The sequence below is a fragment of the Muntiacus reevesi genome, chromosome 3, assembly GCF_963930625.1.
Source record: "Muntiacus reevesi chromosome 3, mMunRee1.1, whole genome shotgun sequence".
Taxonomy (NCBI): Eukaryota; Metazoa; Chordata; class Mammalia; order Artiodactyla; family Cervidae; genus Muntiacus; species Muntiacus reevesi.
In genome coordinates this window covers 72,351,711-72,374,689 of record NC_089251.1, presented here as the reverse complement: position 1 = coordinate 72,374,689, position 22,979 = coordinate 72,351,711, and the positions used below count along the sequence as shown (strand labels likewise).

At 35.6% G+C, this 22,979-nt stretch overlaps 1 protein-coding gene across 2 annotated transcripts in view; it reads left to right on the top strand.

Moving 5' to 3' along the window:
- The window catches only part of FOXN2 (forkhead box N2), a 57,033-nt gene that overhangs the window by 5,710 nt on the left and 28,344 nt on the right, over nt 1–22,979 (top strand). The window contains exon 1 of one of the 2 annotated variants that reach the window (XM_065929312.1): nt 15,196–15,319. The exons of the other annotated variant lie outside the window; for it this stretch is intronic. The gene's annotated coding sequence lies outside the window, so the exon portion shown is untranslated. Of the gene's footprint in view, nt 1–15,195; nt 15,320–22,979 lie in introns of those variants that run through there. 2 annotated transcript variants of the gene reach the window in all.

Below are 22,979 nucleotides of genomic sequence, written 5' to 3'. Positions count from 1 at the left end.
TAATTTTGATTTGTGTATTTTTTATTTCCCTCAGCCTAATTTTCCTGTCCATAAATAAACATTAAACTTGGACAGATATTTATCGAGCATCTACTGTATTTAAGGGCTGTATTTAAGTATATCGAGCATCTACTGTATTAAACTATATCTCTTGTGGTGAACAAGAGACATCATTCTACTCTTTTGGAGTCAGCCTAATGTGAGTGTAAAATAGAATTTATCCCCTCACCTATATAGGTCTTATTTCATTGGCAGTTATAAACAAACATAGTATTACTGTAAGCCTAAAAGGCTAAATAAAGCTAAGTAGCCATGTAGAAATATGCTGTTATTGTAAAAGTTAAATATGTATACTATTAAAATAGCCATCTTTTTGCTACCAACATGAATAACGGAAAATTATTTTGATTCTCTCCAAGTAGGTGTAGTACTATTAAGTTAGTAGAATAGTTTAATTATCATTAATTATCTTCATATCCTACAAGTTTGCACATTGTATAAGAAAATTCTTGACTTCTTGATTGTATTTTCGTAGATATTTGCTGCTTTTGCTACTTAGAGGTTTTTTCCCCCCCTCAGAAATGGTTTGAAAGATATGTTGAGTAAGAATTTCAGTTAATTTTTTCTATCTAACTGGGCTAACTGAAAGCATTTTTACATTGAACTCTTATTGAAATTCTCTCTAAAATGCATTGCTAATACATTTACACTGTTCACATTTTATAATGTTCAGCTGACTGAGCATAATTTATTATTTAAATTAGAATTTTGACACAGAGTACAGTTATTCTGAATTTTTTATATAACCTTAGAAGTAGAGAATTGAGGAAATTGATAAACTTACATTCTTGTGGTTTATTTGTCTTAAAAGAGGAAATACAGGAAAAAAGGAAGAGATTTCTTGTAAATTGAGATTTTACTGTTCCATCTGTCTGCCCTGTTTTTCTGTCCAATTCTTCCTTAAAAGTTCAGGTTAAATTCTTCATCTATGCTGAGTGAGCAACACTTACTAATAATCACAGCAACAATTCCTACCTTTTATCAAGTGCCTGCTATATTCTGACATGATATTATATTAGACACATGAATATATAATATTCCATAATGACTGGGCAGGACATATTTTAATCTTGTAAAGAAACAGAAATTATGTAAATACCGAGCTGGGTGTTTGAACCCAGGTCTGTCAGATTTTAAAATTTCATCTTCCTTGTGCTGTGACCTGCAGTGTTTGAAAAATGGATGTTTGCCAGGATGAGATAGATATTTCTTTCCCAGGAAAAAATAAGGAAGAATGCAGGTTAGAGAAAGCAAACTAATATTTATACAATGCTTATTCTGTGCCCAGGTGGTTTTAGTGGTGAAAGAACCTGCCTTCCAATGCAGGAGACACAGGTTCGATCCCTGGATTGAGAAAAGCCCCTGGAGGAGGGCATGGCAACCCACTCCTGGAGAATCCCATGGACAGAGGAGTCTGACAGGCTACAGCCCATAGGGTCCACAGAGTCAAACAGAAATGAAGTGACTTAGCACATTCTGTGCTATGAAGGCCACTACTTTGTTGTCATAGTGAATTAAATAAGTAGTGTTATTCCTTGGGATGTGAGGGGGTGAAGTCATTTGTCAGAGACTGCATAAGTTGGTAGGTGATGGGTCTGCTTGACTTCAAAGCCTTATTACTCTTTTACTTTTCTAGTACAGAATGCTGCTTTATGTACTCATTTAAACATTTGCTTACTAAATGTTATGGTGTGTGACAGAGCATAAAAATGAACGTATTTTTGTTCTGCCTATGAAGTTTTATATTCTAGTACAGCATTTCTTAAATGGATGATAGAGAATCAATATAGTAAATTGTGACTAATATTTCTTAAAAAAAATACAATCAAATAGTAAATGTCAGTGTTTTGTATGTGGTAAGGGTAAAAGTGTTATTTCATTTTGTTTCAGTTATATATGTGAGCATGTCATGGTTCTCTTATAAAAATGTATTTCTTCTTGTGGGATAGCATCAAAAGTTCGAAAACTACTGGTCTAGTGCCTGAATTAGAAAGGGAAGCAAATAATGGTGAATAATCAGAAGTAGCAAGTAAGTTCTATATGTCTGAGCTACCAGGGAAGCCCAAGTTCTGTAATAGGACTCTAAATAGGATGCTGAGGAAGCATGATTGGAAACATTAAATAATTCAAGGGAGGCTCCTAGAGAGAGAACTTTGAGCCTCTGAAACATAGGGTGGAGAGCCTGAAATACATCTTAAGACATAAAGGAGTAAAAGAGCACTGGATATTCAGGAAGCTTGGGTGGTGTGAAATAGGTGCAAACAGAAGCCAGATTTTGTATGGAATTGTCAGCCACCATGCTAAAGATTTTAGATTTTATTAGGCCCGTGGTTTTTCTGAAGTCTCATGGCATTCTTTTGCTAAAGAACAGATATATTAATGTATTTGATTCTATCATATAATCTAGAAACAATTTTAGGGACAGAAAATTTGACCATGTAACCAGGTATATAGTATAAAATGGTATGAGCACAACTGTTGATCACAACCAAAAAAAGGTGAAGCAGTTTTGAGGTGACTATCAAATGTTCCTTTTCTATTTTTTCTTTCATTTTTGCTATTGCCAGCAGACTAATGGTAGCAGGTGCTAAAGTTTGAAGAAAACATTATGAGAAAATTGTTCATTGTTTCCTTTGAATTTGAAGACAACCATTATTCAATTTTGAGGACAGTGGGGGCCCTTTATTGGAATGTTAGTATCATTTCTGTAAGCCAAAGTTTGCAACCTTTATCTCCAGCTGTGTTTTGTTGGGCTTGAAATATTAAAAAAAAATTTTTTTTTTCATATTTGCCAATATTTAAATGTTGGTACATTTCACACAAAAATCTAGAGTTCTTTTGTCCCTTGGAAAAAATGAATATTGTGGCAGCATTGGTTTCATAGCTTTGATTGGCTGAAACTTATAAGTAACTGCCCTCTTTCGGCAGTCTCCATCTTTCTTACAGAAGACCATCTTTACTTGTTTGTTGCCCGCCTAGTTCTTGTAAGGCTTTTGAATTGTCTGCTGTGTACTGTTATTTTGTGAAGTGTTTTAAAAAGAGGATTTGGGGTCTTTGAAAGATCATTCTGCCAGTATTGGGAAAGATGAATTGGAGGAATATGAGAGGCAGCTGGTTAAAATACTAAGCAGGTGGGATGTCCTTTTCTTCTTCTCTCCTTTTCTTCCATAGTACTTTGTACCTTTCTCAAAGCTCTTACTGTATATAGCTTTCTCTTACCTGTGTTACTTATTTTTTCAACTGAATTGTAAACACCTCATATGTAACATGGGCATTCCAGGTGGCACTAGAGGTAAAGAACCTGCCTGCCAATGCAGGAGACGCTAGTTCGATCCCTGGGTGGGGAAGATCCCCTGGAAGAGGTCATAGCAACCCACTCCAGTGTTCTTGCCTGGAGAATCCCATGGTCAGAGGAGCCGGGTGGGCTACAGTACATAGGGTCACAAAGATTCTGACCTGACTGAAGTGACTTAGCACACATAGCATATGCTGAGTGAATGCTTGTTGAATTTAATTATGTTTATTTTTTAAATTACCATGTTTGTTTTTCTCAAAGGTGAGTTTTCTTGGCAGTTTTAGAGTATCTCTCAATGGAAAAAATCTTTTGCATGTTTTAAGTATTGCGATTTATCCTAAGAATGAGTAAATGTCAAATACTTTCAGAGCATGTGTTACATGTGAAAAACATCACATCAGTTCTGTATAATAAGATGGTGGACTTCCAATTCGTTGTCCTGGTTGCCAAACATCAGGATGAAACACTGGGAAGCCTGTCTCTTGGTTTGTCCTGTAATTTTATTAAGTCATTTTGAAGATTATTCCAAGATGTTTTTGTTACTATGTTCTGTACTGATAGTTAGAAGTAGTAACATAAAAACAAAGATCATGGCACTTGGTCCCATCACCTCATGGCAAATAGATAGGGAAATAGTGACAGACTATTTTCTTGGGCTCTAAAATCACTGCAGATGGCGACTGCAGCAATGAAATTAAAAGACGCTTGCTCCTTGGACGAAAAGCTATGACCAGCCTAGACAGCATGTTAAAAAAGCAGAGACATCACTTTGCTGACAAAGGTCTGTCTAGTCAAAGTTACGGTTTTTCCAGTAGTCATGTATGGATGTGAGAGTTGGACCATAAAGAAAGCTGAGCACCGAAGAATTGATGCTTTTGAACTGTGGTGTTGGAGAAGACTCTTGTGAGTCCCTTGGACACCAAGGAGATCCAACCAGTCCATCCTAAATGAAATCAGTTCTGAATATTCATTGGAAAGCCTGATGCTGAAGCTGAAACTCCAGTACTTCGACCACCTGATGCGAAGAACTGACTCATTGGAAAAGACCCTGATGCTGGGAAAGATCAAAGGCAGGAGAAGGGGATGACAGACAATGAGATGGTTGAATGGCATCACTGACTCAATGGACGTGGTTTTAAGCAAGCTCTGGGAGATGGTGATGGACAGGGAAGCCTGGCATGCTGCAGTTCATGGGGTCGCAAAGAGACACAACTGAACAACTGAACTGAACTGATAGTTTTTTATTTTCTAAAATTTTTAATGCTTTTTATTGTTAAACCGTAGATGCTAAAAACCACCCAAGAAATGTGTGGCTTAGTGAATTATTCTAAGGCCAACCCTCATGTAACCATCTTTCATGTTAAGAAATAGAATTTTGCCAGCCACTTTAGATGCCATTTTACATGCCTATTCCAAAACATAACTCCCTTTCTTCAAAAAGTAACCAGTATTCTAGCTTTTCTGAAAATCCCTTAAGTTTCCCAACTATGTATTCTTATACAGTATGGGTAGCCTGCTTCCTCTTTATTTCTTTCTGATTAACTTTTCTTCCTTTTCATCCTCTGTTTCTCCTAAGGCTTTGTACGTTTATTTTTTCTCGTATTTCTTTAGCTTAGGTCTTCATTTCTGAAACAGATTTTTCCCCCCCTCTTTTATTTCAGCTTCTTTCTTGAGCTCTTTTATTTCTGAGCTTTTCTAATTCTGATATACCTTTTTTTTCATGTCTTATGTAATTTTTTAAGCTCATTTTGTATTTGTACTGTAGTAAGAACATTTAACATGAGATCTACCCTCTTAAAATTTTAAGTGTACAATACAGTATTGTTAGCTATAGGAGCTATGTTGTGCAGCACATCTATTCATCTTGTGTGATGGAAGCTTTTACCCATGGTCCCTGTTTCCCCCTTGCTTCTGAATTTAACTATTTCTCTGTTTCTCTTATTGTAACTTTGTGTGATACTCTTCCTCAACGCTTTTCATCATTTCTTTACATAAAACTAGTTTTCTTAAACTTCTAGGGGGAGGCTTGGTTCTGATAGCTCTTTTAACTTCACAGTCCTGTTTTTTGTTGTTGTTGTTGTTCATGATTTTAAAAATGGTAAATGGCTTTCTGAGATTTCCCGGCTCTGTTCTACTCTGGTATTCTGTCTGGACTCTCTTTAATCTCTTTTTTCCCCCCATCCTGCTTAATTTTTATGCCATTCCTAGTACTTCCTCTTAAGCTTAGAGTTTGTCTTAGAAGAGAGCCCCAAATGTCAAGTTTTGAATGCTCAAAGAGACTAGATTGTTCCATGCTTATAGGAACTAAAGCCTTACTGTAGTCTCCTTGCATTTACCTACTTTTGAAATAGTTTCAGCTTTCATTCAGTAAAAGCAGTCTGTCAGTAGTTTCCAGCAAATATTGGCTATTTTGTCGTTTTGTTCTCAAGTCCCTCATGGCTTCCCTGTATCTTCTCTCACCTAGACACCGATAGAAAGTAAGTCTGTGGACTGTGGGTGATTTGTTTAAGCCTTTGGTATTTTGGGGTTGGTGGGGAGACTGTTAAACATAGTTTTGTAGATATCAATATTACCCATGGGTTTGGGGTTTGCTCTCTAGTTGCTCACTCTGTTTTTATGTGAAGATTATCAAGGAATCAAAATATGTTACCACCAGTGTTGACATCTTCTCAAAATCCTTTTCCTAATTTAATTTGGGGAGTGTGCATGTATTTTTCCCTCCAAATCTTAACAAAAATCTTTCATTTCTTCTGAAATTATTGCCACTACAATCACTGTCCACTGATTGTAGGTACATGTCACAAAATTCTGAACCTGTTGTTTTGCCCTGATTATTTCTTTGTAGTTAAGAGCACCTTTAAGAATCTATTAAAGATCCTTTGGGAAATTGTGAAAGGGCTTGCCTTTCTGTTGCACATATACAAGTGTTCGTGCTTTGACTTTTAATGCTTTAGCTTTTTCCAGTATTTAAAAGCTAACCTACATTTAGGTTACCGTACAGTGATACACCTAGGACCATGCTTAAATTATGGAGCAAAAATTGGGTTAAATACCAAGAATCAGATGCATGTAAGTAAATAATTGCAGTATGAGACATGTGCTTCTAGACATAGATTCTAGTGCTATGAAAACACAGAGTAAGAACTTTCCCCAAGGATGGGATTGAGTGAGGTGGGTTTTATCGTCACAATGGGGGTTTATTAATGCTGTGTCAGTACCTTTAATAGCTCATTTCCCCTATTTTGTCAGACTTTTCCTTTGGTAGTTCTTTATACAAATGGATTAACAGTAGGCTTCCTTTGCTTGCAACTTCAAAATAGCATATTGTTCACATGGAATTATGATAATTGATGTCTTAAAGTTTTCTTTTGTGATAAAATTTCTTAAGTAGAGAAGTGAAATTTAGGAAGTGAAAAGATCACAGAGCGTAGTGGAACATAGTATCTAACGTAATATCATCCCTGCAGTATAATTTAAGTATAATTTTACCTTTGCGTTTCTTGTCTAGTTGGCAGCAGTTAGAACCAAGTTGTACTTGCTTGAAGTATTCTGCTTAGGTGTGTTGAGCCCATTATTTGCTAGTCTCTTCTGGGTTTTATTAGTATTTTATTTACTTTATAATGTAGAACTTTAGTGTTTATAAAGGGATTTCATGTCGATTGTTTCTTTTGCACTGTTGACACAAATAAATACTGTAAAAAGAGGACATATAAACACATTTGGAACATTGTAGGAGAGACTGAAAATCCCTAAGAGAAGTTCAGGTGGGAATTACATGGAGGAATTGTCATTATGAGGCCATAAATATTAGGGTTTTGACTGAATAGTGGTAGGGAGGGTAAACAATCCAGATGTTGCAGGAGAAAGCAGATATTCTATTTAATAACATATATCTTAAAAAATTTACCATAAATATATCTGACTTCAGTAAGTGTTCAAAAAAGGTTAGTTTAGTCCTGTTTTAAAGAGGACTTAATTTTATGTTAATATTACTTTCGTGAGGGTTTTTTGTTTCTGTTTACCTTTCTATTTGTAACTGTGCTGGGTCTCCGATGCTGCATGGACTCTAGTTGTGGCGAACAGGGGCTGCTCTGCAGTTGTGGTGCGCAGGCTTTTTACTGCAGCGGCTTCTCTTGTGGAGGCAGGCCCTGGGGAGCCCGAGCTTCCGTAGTTCCTGCAAGTGGGCTCAGTAGCTGAGGCTCCCAGCACTCGAGGACAGGCCAAGGTAGTTGTGGTTACACGAGCTTAGTTGTGTGGGTGGGATCTTCCGGGATCAGGGATTGAACCTGTGTCTTCTGCATTGGTCGGCAAATTCTTTACCACTGAACTGCGGGGGGAGCCCCTGTATTGTTTTTAGAATTACATAAAAAAATCAGTATATTAAATCAGCCATATACAGTCTTAAGTTGTAATTTTGCTTTCCAAATTTGTTATGGGGGCATTAGTAATGTAAGATATCACTGTTTGCCTTTATTAAATTTATTTTGATCATGAATGTGCTTTTAAAAGACACTTATTTTCAGTTGGACAATTTAATTCACTGTATACTTACTGCATGGCTGACTAATTATGGCTTATATTCAAAAGCAGTGAAAACCATGTTACCCAGAAATAAATTTTGGTGACAAAGAATACCACCTGTTTGTATTCCCTTGCCAACCACATTTATCTTTTTACTTTAGGACATTTGGTCTGTTGATTTTTCAGGTTTCTGAAACTTTGTTCCTTTCAAAATAGCTTTTCAAGTACAGTTACAGTGCTATCGAAAAACTGAAGTGCTGATTGGCTTCCTGGTTACAATATGGTGATAATACTTCTCATTCTACATGGTAAAGGTATTTCCTTCCATTTGTGTTTTGTTTACTTTTCTGTACTGTTTTTTCAGCTTCTAATGCACTTTTGTTCAGACATAACATTGATCGTCATCCCAAAGGTTTAGAAGATAGGTCTTGTAAGCTAGATTTACACTAAAAGCTAGTAGTGCTTTTTTTTCTATCATGTTTCATAACATGTAAGCTAAACTCGTGTTTTAGATACTAATAGAAGTTACAAATTATTTTGTCATTACCTTGTCTGATTCTTTCAATCCCATGGACTGGGACTCACAGTCCACTAGGCTTCAACTGTCCATGGAATTCTCCAGGCAAGAATTCTGGAGTGGGAGCTTCCCAACTGAGGGATCAAACCTGGGCCTCCTTGCAGGTAGATTCTTTACCATCTGAGCCACCAGGGAAGCCTTTAAAAGCATTTATTAGAAAATCCTATTTTTCTCAACAGAAAACAATTTTCACTCAACTTAGATCTATTGTGGAACTATTTTTTGAAACCAGTGTTTCTCTGTGTGAAAGGCGGGTTATGTGCTAGGGTACATTAAAAAAAAAAAGGGTAATTTGGTCTTTATACAGAGAATATCAGGTTTCTTTACTGGTTAGAAGCAAACGCCTTTCTTTCTTTCTTTTTTTTTTAACTTATAAAGCTATTGCTTCATTTTAACATCTCCAAGAAAGAAATGAACAATTGAGACCCTTTTTTAAATTTAATTTTTTAAAGACAAATGCCGCAACAGTGTGTATGAAAACTCTATACAAATAGCACATTTTTTCAGATAGAAGTGGCATTTGAACCATGGTTTACACACTGTATCTGGGCAAGTTGATTTAGGAGATAAGTGGATTTGGTGAAAGATTACCACAACAGTTCCCCCTCCCCTCCCTGATTTTAGTGTTTTCTGCCATTTAGCATGAGGTGGTCAAAGGTTTTTCCCTCAATCAATTTTCTTTTTTTTTTTTAATCCCTATTTGAAAAACAGTTTCCCTATGAGACAGATCTTTGACCCTTTTGTATTCTGTGTCCTCCCCTCCCTTTCCCTTTCTTGACTGGAAAATGCAGCTGCACACATTTTTTGTTTAGAGACAATGGATCACATGCTGTGTCACCTAAATCTATGACCAAGAGGCAGTTTTATCCCTCAGAGACCGAAATGCTTCAGTTGTCCTGGGTATGTGACATCGTGTAGCATTATAATCAAGCATGGGTCTTTTTGCAGTCATACTTTTGGGATTTGAATCTATCCTGTACTCTCAATATTGGATTTTATGGGATGGATAGTATTTATAGCAGAGAACCTTAAAACAAAGAATGTATTGTAGGAAAAGGTTGTGAGTTCCTGCAATATGGCTTATTTTTTTTTTTTTTAGCTGAGAGTTACCGAAGTTATCAGATAATGTGAGCTAGTAGAATACTAAAGTTTCTAGCATTCTATTTGTTACACAATGCCTTGCAAATAGTATGTGCTCAGTAAGTGTTACACTATTATTACTACCAGTGTGGTAAATTAGCAAGAAACTTGTCTTCGTGATTTAAAAATGATGAATTTGAGATGTTGAAAATAATATCTGTAAACTGCTAAAATATTTAATGGTGAGCTTGTTGTAAGCTTATTGTATTGCTGAGTCAATCTAGTAAACGTAGTACTATGGCTTCCGGTCTTAAGTAGTGGTACATTTTATAATTAATTAATAAAAATGGTTTATTCCTAAGGAGATGAAGATGAGGAAAGGAGGGGGAAATTGAATGGAAATTCCTTTTATTATATAGTATATCTTAATCAGAGACCAAGCTTAAATTACAGTAGAGAACTGAAGTAACTGATAAAATTCTGATAAAATCCAAACATCTTGGGTTTCTGTGTTATGCCTGGACTCTGTGGTAGACATTTTCTGTAAAAAGCATTGTTTAGTCATCTGAGCTAAGTGAATGACAACTTGTTTCCCCTTGCTAGGGTTGCCATAGCCTGTCAGATGATGTTTTATATTGGTTACTTTAAGGTGATTGGATGGAAAAACCACAAGTCTGAAAAGGGGCCTACTCTCTGGTTGCTCTTTTGACACTTCTAAGAGTTTAATTTACTGATAACAAAAAGTTCTTGGTGAGAGGTAAAATGACAAGTCAATAGAAATGTTTCCAAATGTCTTAAGAGCATGTAAAAAGACATAATTAGATTTTGTAAGTGTACAAAATTAATATAACCAAATATCATACTCATTTGTCACAAGTTTTAGGAATTTAGATGTTTAAAGTATTTATAGTGAGACTGATTTTAAATAGGAAGCTAGACTAGTAGGGTGAAAACGGTGAGAAACAACTTTATTTGTAGTTCAGATGCTGCCATATAGCTTGAGATCATCCATCCCTTGCTTTAAGCGTGGGACTGACTGGAGCCTTCTTCAGGGCCTCTCAGTATGATTGCTCAAGAGTTGGTTTCAACTTCTTTCCAATTCTAGAAGAACATAACAGATGGCATGGTTCCTTTTCACTCCAGTGTAGTAAAAGTTTTGTAGAAACAGCAAAATGATTTTCCTCATTTATCCTTTCTGTATAATGAGGAAAGAAGTATTCAATGATGTTCAGGAGTGTTAAGAAAAAAATAAATTGTAATAAATTTGCTTCTTGGTGGTTCAGATGGTAAAGAATCTGCCTGCAATGCAGGAGACCCAGGTTCAATGCCTGGGTCAGGAAGATCCCCTAGAGAAGGGAATGACTACCTACTTCAATAATCTTGTCTGGAGAATTCCATGGACAGAGGAGCCTGGCAGGGTATAGTACATGGGGTCACAAAGAGTCAGACATGGCTGAGCAACTAACACAAGTAAACACACATCAAAAATTAGCTATTTTTCGATGTCTTTTTTCAGTGCTACTCTTCATTTCCTAAAAACAATTATTATATGATATAGTGAATTAAATATAAATTTACAACAATTAAAAAATTTTCTCACAAACAATAACTTACAGATACAGGGTTCTAAGAACTATGATATAGGTAAGATAAAAACTTAATTAAAATTGAAAAATGTAACATGAAACTCTAGAATAATTTGAAAAGGACTTTTAAAAAGTATTAAACACTTTCATAGAACTGAATTAATTGCAATTAATTCCTTATTTGCCATGGATTTATTTTACTAAGGTATACACTGAAAAGCTTTTATGTTCATGGGAATTGCTGGACTGAGGGCCTGATTTTTGGGATTGTTTAATTTTGTATACATGAGTCCATATTTTTTTAAGGTTCTATAGATATTTTTACGGTACTATAGATATTATCCAGAAAGTTACAATATAGTAATATCTTGAAAGAAATTATTTTGTATATTTTAACTTGGTGAGAATTCTGTAGATTCAGGATAGTAGATTCTGAACTAGTTAGATTACAAATAAAACTATTATGTAGATGGAGCTTCCCTGGTGGCTCAGTGATAAAGAATCCACCTGCCAATGCCGAAGACACAGGTTTGATCCCTGGGTCGGGAAGATACCTGAAGAAGGAAATGGCAACCCACTTCAGTATTCTTGCCTGGGAAATCCCATGGACAGAGGATTCTGACGGGCTATGGTCCATGGGATCACAAGAGTCGGACATGACTTACCAACTAAACAACAGCATGTATGTATTTATATTCTTGTCCTGTTTTGATTATAGTATTATATTGCCACTATATCTTTTTATGATTGAGAATGTCATTACTACTGAAAGCTTAGCATACTTTATTTCATAGGTAGTGTAGTTGATTTTTTTTTAATATAAATTCTTTTCTTATATATTAGGATGTTAACATTAGGCAGAGCTGTTAATAAAGGAACTTAAATGCTTCAGGGGCTATTAATTGCAATCAACTTCAAAAAGTTCTGAAAGTTTATATATGGTTTAAATTCTTTTAGATTATTAAACTAGAAAGATTTGAAGAAAGATTCTGTCATGTGGCATGACTGGTAAAAGACTGACATAACATAAAGTTCATGGAAACAGTAAAAGGAAGTGAAAGTCACATCATAAAGAAAATGATGAAACTGTTATTGCAGCACTCTTCTGAGAAGTCCTAATTTGTGCCATACCAGAGGGTGTCATTAGTTTAAAAGGAGGCCCATCCTTAATGCTAGAACTTCTTTAAAATTTCTAAGCTTTAAAGCATAGAATATTGTTAGGGATCTTATACTCAATTTTTTTTAATTTGAGAGATACAACATTTATATATATACTGCTTTAGAAAGAAAGCTAATAATAGTTTAAAAATTAATAATAGTAATAATAATTACCAGCTAGTATTCATTGTGTCCTTACTCTCTACCTCTGTTCTAAGTCCTTTATATTCTCATTTAGTTTGTACTGACAATCTTATGAAAGTAGGTACTGTTAGAATTCTACGTTGATAGGTCTTCTAGTCTGTTGAGTAGCAGAGCTGGAATTTGAACCCAGGAGTTATCTGTTCACAACTCATGCTTCCTCTTAAACCCTCTGCTTCACTGCCACCAGATTCTAATATTAATAATAATGATTTCTATCTTATGACTTGATAATATGAAATTGTCTTATCTTTCACAATTTTAACTTCAAATGTACTGCCTCCTCACATTTCTATTCAATATCTTCTAGTATTACATACTGGAGAAGGCAATGGCACCCCACTCCAGTACTCTTGCCTGGAAAATCCCATGGACGGAGGATACTGGTAGGCTGCAGTCCATGGGGTTGCGAAGAGTCCGACATGACTGAAACGACTTAGCAGCAGCAGCAGCATTCCATGCATTCATTCCTTTCTCCAGGAAGAAGCCTTTCATTTTAACAACTATGACAACAGAGCCATGAATGTAGTAGGAATAAAAGGTTTCTTCTTGAAGGATCAGGAGAGATCATTCTGAATAGTATAACTTTTATACTTCCTTTCTCTCTTTTATCACATTACTTTATGTAAAGACATTATACTCATAATCCAATATAGCTAATATGTTATCTTTGGAATATATTTAAAATTCCTATATGAGTTTAGATATTTCTGGCATTTTAGAGTTCATATTATAGTATATTTCCTGCTTAACAGGAGATAATTTATCTGTATCCTCAACTGTTAAACTATAAGTAGACAAAAAGAGTCTCTTAGGTAGATGGGAAAAAACTTTCAAAGTTTATACATTAAATTCATGTACCTTAAGGTGGACTCTTTGCCCTTATCATATCTGTATGAAATTCTAATGAAACTTATCTGGCTTTCCAGTCTATAGCAGATAATGGTTCTATAATTGTATTTCCATGTTTTTAATAGAATGCTCTGAAAGCCAAATTATCTTTTAACCCATTGAGTGGTGAAAGATAATCTGAACTGATAGAAAACTATTTATAGCCTTTATTTACTCCCTTCTTAGTGTGAATGTATATTTTTCTGCAGAAATATTAACATCTTTCTTATGGGGTCCTGTCTCAGACCTCAATGACACGTCATATAATATATCACATATACATCGTAGTCCTTTTCTAAAATCTAAAATACTCTATAAATTCTGAAATATATCTCTCCTCAAGGATTTTAGATAAGGGATCATATACCTGTATAATCAGGTACAGTGACTACAGTACAACTGAGAACTAGGATATAGAACTAAGATTAATCCAGTAACTCAAGCATAGCATATGTGAGACCTTTCAGTGTGAAGCAGTGTTTGTAACTGGAATAATACATGGATCTCTTTTAAAGAAAATAATTATAGATTCCATTTTTAGAATCACTGACTTTAGTTTCTGAAGTAAGTTTATTTTTAAGTCTGATTTTTTTCCCTTTATATTGCTTTTGAAATGAAAGGACAAAATGAAAATTTTTAAAACTTGTGTCCCCCAGAGTTTATCCATGGCACATACTAATTGAGAAATACTGAGAAAGTGGGAAATAGTCCTATATACTTGAACAATCCCTGTAAGTATTATTCTTTGCCAAATCTTTGTTTACAGTAGCCTGAATAATGTATGTGTTAAGGCGCTTCAGTTGTATCTGACTCTTTGCCACTCTATGGACTGTAGCCCACCAGGCTCCTGTGTCCATGGGATTCTCCAGGCAAGAATACTGGAGTGGGTTGTCATGCCCTCCTCCAGGGGGTCTCCCAACCCGCCTCTTCTGTGTCTCCTGCATTGCAGGCAGATTCTTTACCGCTGAGACACTGGAGAAGCCCTTCATACATGCAACTAGGAGATAGACAAACATAAGTGGAGTTGGGAAGGCTAATGATTTTTCTTGCAAACCACCAAACATTTCTGAACACTTTGAGTGTTTTTGCTATGTGCCAAAGTGCCAAGTGCCAAATGGCCTGGCACTTGGATTAAGAGGTGAGAGGAAAGTGGAGCGGGGTTGGGATGGAGAGAGTGGGCTTCGGAAGAGTCAGGTGTTACCCTGGATGCACTGCCTCACGGGAAATGGTTTTGGCAAAATCACTGGCTCTGAGGCTGTTTCTTCCACAGTAAAATGAAAGGGTTGGAGTGTATGTCTTGGCCCCTGTTCGCTTTGGTGTTCTGTGACCTGCTGCCATGGAAACAATACAAACATCGAAGTGGGGCTTAAACCTCACCTTCCACTTGGAACCACATTTTCCCTTTGACTCCTAAGGCTTCTAGATCTGCCTCAACTAGGAGAGTCATTAGAGGAAAGGACACAAAGGTAGACTGAGTTAAGACATGCCAGTGGGGGCCCAGCCTGAATCATAGTTAGGGGTTAAAATATTTTTCCTATATTTAAAAAGTATGATTTTTTAAAGGGAATGAGAAGAAGCACCCTCTTGAACAAAAAATGTACACATGACTTTTAATTACTACCTTTCACCTCCAGGGAACTGTCTTCTACCTACTACCAGCTGGCAATCACTGTCATTACAAGCAACTCTTAGTGATAGTAAGTCAAAGTTCTCAAATGTAGGGAAGTAGAAGAAACTTAAGAACCAGTGCTCTGAAATACAGGATAATATACTTCAGAGATATTGCCATCAGAAACTAATGTAAACCTCTGTTTCCAGCGACATGGCAAACTAAGCACCTGGACCAGCCTTTCTGCTGAAAACAACCTAAAATGCTGGATCGAATGCATTAGTGCTCAGGAACAAAAATAAAGACTATTTAAACTGAACATGAACTGGAAACGCAGTGAGGTAAGCTGAGTACCGAAGCTGGCTCCTGCCTTGAAGGTATTCACCAAATCAAGTGAGCTTCTGTTTTCATGGCCTTGTTGGGGCTCAGGGATCATGAATCAAAACCCAGAGCCAGCCAAAGTAAAAACATGTAGATCTTCCCCGATAATAGCGCTTTACCATAGGTGTAAGAGTGATCTAGAAATTCTTCCCCAACAAAGTTATCTTTTTAGAATATTGCTGTGAACAGGAAAAATAAATCTTTACTGAAAATTTGTTACCATAAACCAGCCCTTACACTGGTTTGCAGCCTGAATTCACATTAGACCTCAAGCTAAGAATTTTAAATGATCCTGGATTGTTGCTACTACCAGGGGCCTGACAGAGGTAGCACAGATCATAATCATGAAAGAATTCCTGTTGGTAAAGTTTTAATGAAAAATGAGATGCTTAAAATAAAAGTTTACACACCATCTAAGGAAATAGGGCCCAATATAAGAGAATCTGTCGAATCAGACCTACAATTCAATCATATCTTGGGATTATCAGATGTAAAATATAAAAGAAGTATATATAATATGTTCAGTGAGGAAAAGAGCAAACATTCTGTAAAAGAATCAAAAGTCCTAGAAACGGAAATATATAGTAACTGAAATTAGAATGCGAGGGTTAGATAAAAGCAAATAGACCCCATTGGAGAAAAAAATGATATAATGAAAGATAAACCTGAAGAAATCCAGAGAGACAAGAAAATGAAAATTATAAAAGAGGTTAATAAAGGGGAAATATTTAAGAGAAAACATGGAGCACTTTGAAAGGATTATCAGTTTTCAATAGCAATAATGAAAATAGAGACCGTGAAAATAATAAACTCAGTGAAAAATACATCTAGAAACTGACCTACTCTGAAACCGAAGTGAAAGTGTTGGGCCCTAAGTTATTTCCAACTCTTTGCGACCCCATAGATTGTAGCCTGTCAGGCTCCTCTGTTCATGGATTCTCTAGGCGAGAATACTGGAGTGGGTTGCCAGTGAACTACTCTGGTTCAACCCAGAACTCTATAGCTAGCAAAAAGAAAGACATGCTCAGAGAAATTTGAAAATTCACTAACAAACTGCTTTTTTTTTTTTAGATTGAAGTATGATTGATTCACAGTGTTAATTTCTGCTTTTTAGCAAAGTGATTCGGGTACATATATGTATATTCTTTTTCATATTCTTTTCCATTATGGTTTATCACAGGATGTTGAATATAGTTGCCTGTGTGATACCATAGGACCTTGTTTATCCATTCTGTATATAATCATTTGTGTCTGCTAACTCCAAAGTCTTATGCCGTCCCTCCCCCACCTCCCTAGCAGACCATTTTAAATAGAAGGAAGATGGTCATTGAGAGTCTGAGATTCAGGAAGGAATGATGATCAAAGGACAGTAGTAAGTGTATGTTAATAAAGTGTAACTTAATTTTCACAACTTGTATAAACAATAATAATAGTGTCTTATGGGGTTAAAAAAAAGCTAGAACTAAAACAGCAGTTATTTTAGTTATTTACTAAATGCCAGTTATTTTATAAACTGGGAGGAGGTGATTTGAGCTAGTATTCAAAAGTATTTTTATTACTCAGGAGAAGATTAAAATTAACTTTGGATTTTGATAAGTATGTGTGGTAAAAATTTTTAAGTAACACTTAAGTAATAGAAATACATAACTTCCAAACTAGTAGATGATGAAAAGGTGGAACCAGAAAAAAATAATCCCAAAGAAGGCAAGCAAGATAAGAGAGAAGGAAACAGTGCAATAACAAATAAGATGATACAAGTAAATCCCATTATATCAGTGCCTTATATTTTAAAATGCTTACCTATATGGGATTTAGTATAGACAACAAAGAAACAAAGAAGAAGGAAATGGCAACCCACTCCAGTATTCTTGCCTGGAGAATCCCCATGGACAGGGGAGCCTGGTGGGCTACGGTCCGTGGGGTCGCAGAGTCGGACATGACTTAGCGACTAAACAACAAAGAAACAAAAGGAAGACGTATTGTAAAAATGTAAAACATGTAAAAACATGTAAAATGTGGTAAAATGATGGAAAGAGATATACCAGGCAAATATTAATGGAATGAAAACTGGGATATCATTTGAAATAGACTTTTAAGGCAAGTAGAATTACTAGAGATAAAAGAGTTGATACACAATAGTATGTTTCAGTTTTCCATATAGAAGTTTTAAATTTGTATACCACTAATAAAACCACAAATAAAACATTTATTAATAGAACCACCAGGAAAATTTGACAAATTTCACCACTGTAGTGGGTAAAGTATATCTTCCTCATTAATTGGTAAAGAGAGCAGGAACCCCCCCCCCCAAAAAAAAAAATTAGGAATATAGAAAACTTAAACAGTGTAGTTAACAAGCTTGATCCAATGGACGTATATTGCATCCAGTACTGTAGAAACATCAGCTGAATCATCATGAAAATCAACACCTACTGGACCATCAAGCAAGTTTCAACAAATTTCAGAGGGTTAGTATGCTATAAATCATTAAAGTTAGAAATCACTAAGAAAAACAATCCCATGGAAATTAAGATATATCCTTTGAAATAACTGAAGTATGAAAAAGGAAATGTTAATGGAACTCTTGCTGCCCTTTGCCTAGAAAGTGTTAAGTCATTCCTCAGTTTTGCATGTGGCAAACACAATCCTGCGAAATGGGCCACATAAAGGTCTTTCATTCTTGGGATACATGGTGAGAGTGCTAAGAGTCAATGACGGATTGGTTCTCCCAACAGAAGGGACAGAAGTTTTAGTAAATGATGCTGGAACAATTGTGTCTTCACACGTAAAAGATGAAATTGAATTTGAAAAAATACATCCATATATTTTGGGGGGGGGATTGACTTAAATGTGAAAGGTAAAAGCTATAATACATATAGAAGACAGTATGGGATAAAACTTCAATGAATTTTGTATACAGAAGAAACTCTTAAATGAGAAACAAACTATAGTAACCGTAAAGGAAGGGTTGATTCACCCTATTAAAGTTGAGAACTTTTTCATTAATAGGCAACTAATAAAAAGACAAGCCATCTAAATAGGGAAAGATATTTGCATTACATATAAAAATTAGTATCCAAATAATGGGGTGCCATTGCCTTCTCAGACAAATGGCTTCAGTAGACACTTAATAGAAAAGGGAGTCTAAATGGCACACACACACAAAATTATATATGCATTTGCCTTCTAGGTTTCTTTTGTACATGAAGAGATATTCAACTCCATTAATAATATGGGAGATGCAGATTATACCACAACGAGATACAATTTCACAGTCATCAGGTTGGCAAAAAAATTTTTTTGATGGGTTCATGGAGCAAACAGTATACTTGTACATTCCTGGTAGTAATCTATCATTAGCAGTTAAAGTTGAAGAAAAGAATACTCTGGCCCAATAACTGCTGCTTCACATGTATTGTGCTTTTAGAATTTCAGAAAACTTGTTTACAGTTGTCTTCCAAGGGATATAAACAAAGATGTCCGTAGCAATACGACTTGTAATAGCCCCGAACATAAACATAAATGTCTAAAGAGTGTAATAAATAATGGTATATTCATACAGTAGAATGTAAGTCATCTGTAAAAAAACGAATGAATTACTGCTGCAGTAATGTTAATGAATTTGGTGGAAGGGAAAACAAGCTTCAGCACAGCTCAATTTTATAAGATGTGTGAAAAACTTAGAGGGCTAAGTAATATTCAAGGATTCTAACCATAAAGGAAAAAATTTTCATTTGCTTTGTCTTTGTTACAACCAATTAAAATGTGAACAGATTAAGTCATAAAATCTATGTGGTTTTAAACAACACTGTATGTTTAGGAGGTTTCTTAGTTATTTTGGGCAAAAAAAAGGCTCTCAATGTGATCTCTAATACCTTTAATTCAGCACCTTGTAACTGAAAATTCACTGCCTCAGTTTCCCTTATTTATTCTCTGTCAAGCATTTCCTCTCAGACCAGTATTATCAATAATACAAACCTAAGCAAAAGTGCTCTCCTCTAACATTTTGCGATGTGATCTAAGAATTACGATATGAAATCTTATTTTTCTTGCCCTGAAGTTGAGTATCACTGTATCATTGAACATGATATGCAGATATGCAGTTCTCTGTTAGACACCTTTAGAGATGCGTGAGCTGCATAGTTGTGAAAAAAATATGGTACATTTTAATACTGAGCTCTTCTCAAGATACTACCATGGCCGTTACACAGTGAAAATTTAGGCAGGGGCTCAAATAATACTGGGATTATTTGAACTCTTCACTTTAAAAATTGTCCTTGTGAGAGAAAATTCTCTTCTTTCCTGAAGTGTAGATTTAGAGTCACAAATGTGTATTTTGCTAAATTGTCTTGTACATTTACTTCCTTTTTGGGTAGCAGTGTCTTGGTTTTAGAAATCGGTTTATAGTGAATGTATTCATTATTTGAGTTATGTTAGTTACACGCCTAATAAACTATGATACATTTTTCTTTCCTCTTTTTCTTTTGGGCTGTGTGGCGTCTTCACTGCCGCACACAGGGTTTCTCTAGTTTCAGCAGCAGGGACTCCTCTCCAGTGTGATGTGCAGGCAGGCTCCTCATTGCAGAGGCTTCTCTCGTTGCTGAGCATGGGCTGTGGGGCATGCAGACTTCAGTAGCTGCAGCACATGGGCTCAGTAGTTGGCAGCTCCAAGACTCTGGAGCACAGGCTCCGTAGTTTTGGCACGCGGGCTTAAGTTGCTTCGTGACCTGTGGGATCCTCCCAGGTCAGGGATCAAACCCCTGTCTCCTGCACTGGCATGCAGACTGTTAACTACTCTTCCCCTGAGCCACCAGGGAAGCCTAGGATATATTTTTCAAATCCCACATTTTCTAGGCTTAACTGCCTATTTTGAGTGACATTTATTATGTGTAACAATTATATTTGGTTGATTGAAGTATTGTTCTTAAAAGATTACTGAAAGGAAGTATTACATCACTAGTCCAGATTTCCTTTTATTTCTGTGCTTATTTTGCTTTATGAATCAAACTTCCATTCGTATTATTATCTGCTACTGAATATTTTCAGTTCATTTTAAGAAGTAGTTTCATAAAAACTTAAAACTAAAACTTTTCTTGATTTTGGTGTAAAATGTATAGACCTTCTGTTACAGTGTTACATATTATGTATTTCTGAAAACACTGAAATTGTACACAGGTGAGATGGGTCACACCCAAAACTTGCAAAGCTTTGTAACCAGAACACTAACAGGAGTAAATAAGCATGCTAGAATATTCTAAAAGATACATTAAATCTATTACAAGTAAAGAAATATTACAGGCAACCTGAGGTTTAAAAAAGAAAAAAGACGAAGATAAAGCCTGATTGAAGCTTGTGCAAGGAAAGGTTGAAGCTACAGGGTTGTGGAGGCAGTAGAATGCATAAAGATCTGGAGAGGAGATGTCATTAAGTATTTTCTAGAAAATGCATGTGGCCAAGCTGTGCCAAGAGGTGGAAAATGGGTTGAATAAGAATTGGTACATACTGCTTTTCACTGTGTTAGCTTATTTCAAGTTTAGCTTTTATTACTTAGTAGTGTAAAGACAAAGGCTGAGAAAAGTCATGTACAAACCTATGTGACTTTCACATTGTACTAAACTCTTTGCCCTACATACCAGTGAGCTAATTTGTGTTACAGAAAAGCTTAGTAACAAACTAAACTGTACTAAGAATATGAGAGGTAGCTTCTGTTTTTGACTAGAGTCCTTTGATCAGTCTGCCTGTTTTGTGATTTTGTTTTGTGTGGAATCTAAATACAACTAAAAATAATCTAACACAAGCTTTTCTGCCTTGAGTATATTGTTTTAATTTTAAACTATAAAAGTAATAAACATCTTAAACACTGGGGAATATAACAAAGAAAAAAATTACAAGGTATTATATAAGTTACTATATAAACCACTGTTAGCTTCTTGTATATTTCTTTTTTTTTTTTTTGCTAGTTTTTAGTAAACTTTTTTGTTTACTTCACAATCTTCAATTTTTACTTCACAATCTTCATTTTTAATGACTACTAAATATTAAAGAGATGTGCTTTCATTTACTTAGCTATTTCTCTATAATAAAATATATAAACTTTATAGTTTTCCTCTTTTTCATAATTCCTGGATAAACATCTGTGTGTGTGTGTGTACGTGTGTTTGTGTGTAAAAGATAAGGAGAGAATATTTTCTCTGACTTAGGATTATTTCACTGGAGTGGCTCATAAGTGGAAGCATTGAATCAAAGAATATGACATTTTTAATGATTCTTGGTGCATATTGCCATCTTGTTTTTCAAAGTGGCCCAAGGTCCTTGCCCAAAATTGTGTATTATAGATTTTTTAAACTGGTGATAGGGCTTCCCAGGTGGCTGAGCAGTAAAGAATTTGCTTGCCAATGCAGATTAATGCAGATTTGATCCCTGGGTTGGGAAAAATCCTTTGGAGAAGGAAGTGGCAACCCCCTCCAGTATTCTTGCCTGAAAATCCCATGGACAGAGGAGCCTGGTGGACTATAGTCCACGAGTTCGCAAAAAGTGAGCAACTGAGCATTAGCATGAAACAATTGATATTGGGCAACAAAAGATATTGTTACTTGTATAATGTTAATAATTATTTGTGTTTATCAGACACTATGATAAGTATATTATCATACTTAATGTCACCTTTTTGTTTTGCATTTTTTAATAATCAGTGAAGTTGAATATTTTCTAATACATGTGTTTGTTATTTCTGTACTTACTTGTAAGGAAAGATCATTTGCCTATTTATTTTGGTGGACTTGGTGTTCTAAAGTACTTGTCAAGGATAATTTAAAAACAGCTGTTTTTCTTTCCTTGAAAATACAATGACAATTGAAACCTTACTAAGAGGATGTCAGTCTTTCAACTTGGTTTTTAACTTTGCTTGGCTATTTGTGGCACTAGTGGTAGAGAACCAACCTGCCAATGCAGGAGACATAAGAGGTGCAGGTTCAATCCCTGGGTGGGGAAGATCCCCTGGAGAAGGAAATGGCAACCCACTCCAGTATTCTTGCCTGGAGAATCCCATGGACAGAGGAACCTGTCGGGCTACAGTCCTGGCTGGCAAAGAGTTGAACACAACAACTGAGGCAAAGTAAGCAAGCAAGCAATGCTTTATGTAATCTTTGGCACATTTGCTGCCATAGTATTGTCTTGCATCTTAAAGTAATAGGATTTCATTCTAAACTTCTGATTCAGAGGATAACATATTTGCAACCGTTTGAATTAGTTTCTGATGAGACTGTCAACAGTATCTGTTTTAGGTAGTGTTGCTAAAAATGAAGGTTCCTTAAGAAATTGAGTGTATTCAAATGGACAAAAAAGCTTGAATCTTGAACTCAGCCTAGTTTGTAATTTCGGCTTCACTTTTTATTAGCTTTAGAATATTAGGCAATTTACTTACTTGGCTTCCATAACAGCGATTTCAGTTTTCTGATTGTAACTAGTGGGGATATTTCCTAGCGTTAACGGTTTGTTTCAAAAATAAAGTAACTTCTAAAAACAGGTAGCCCAGCACTTGGTATTTGTTGCTTATAATTTCATTTCAGTTTGAAATTATAATTTGAGTGCCTCCTTATGCCCAGTGTTTTGTTATGATGT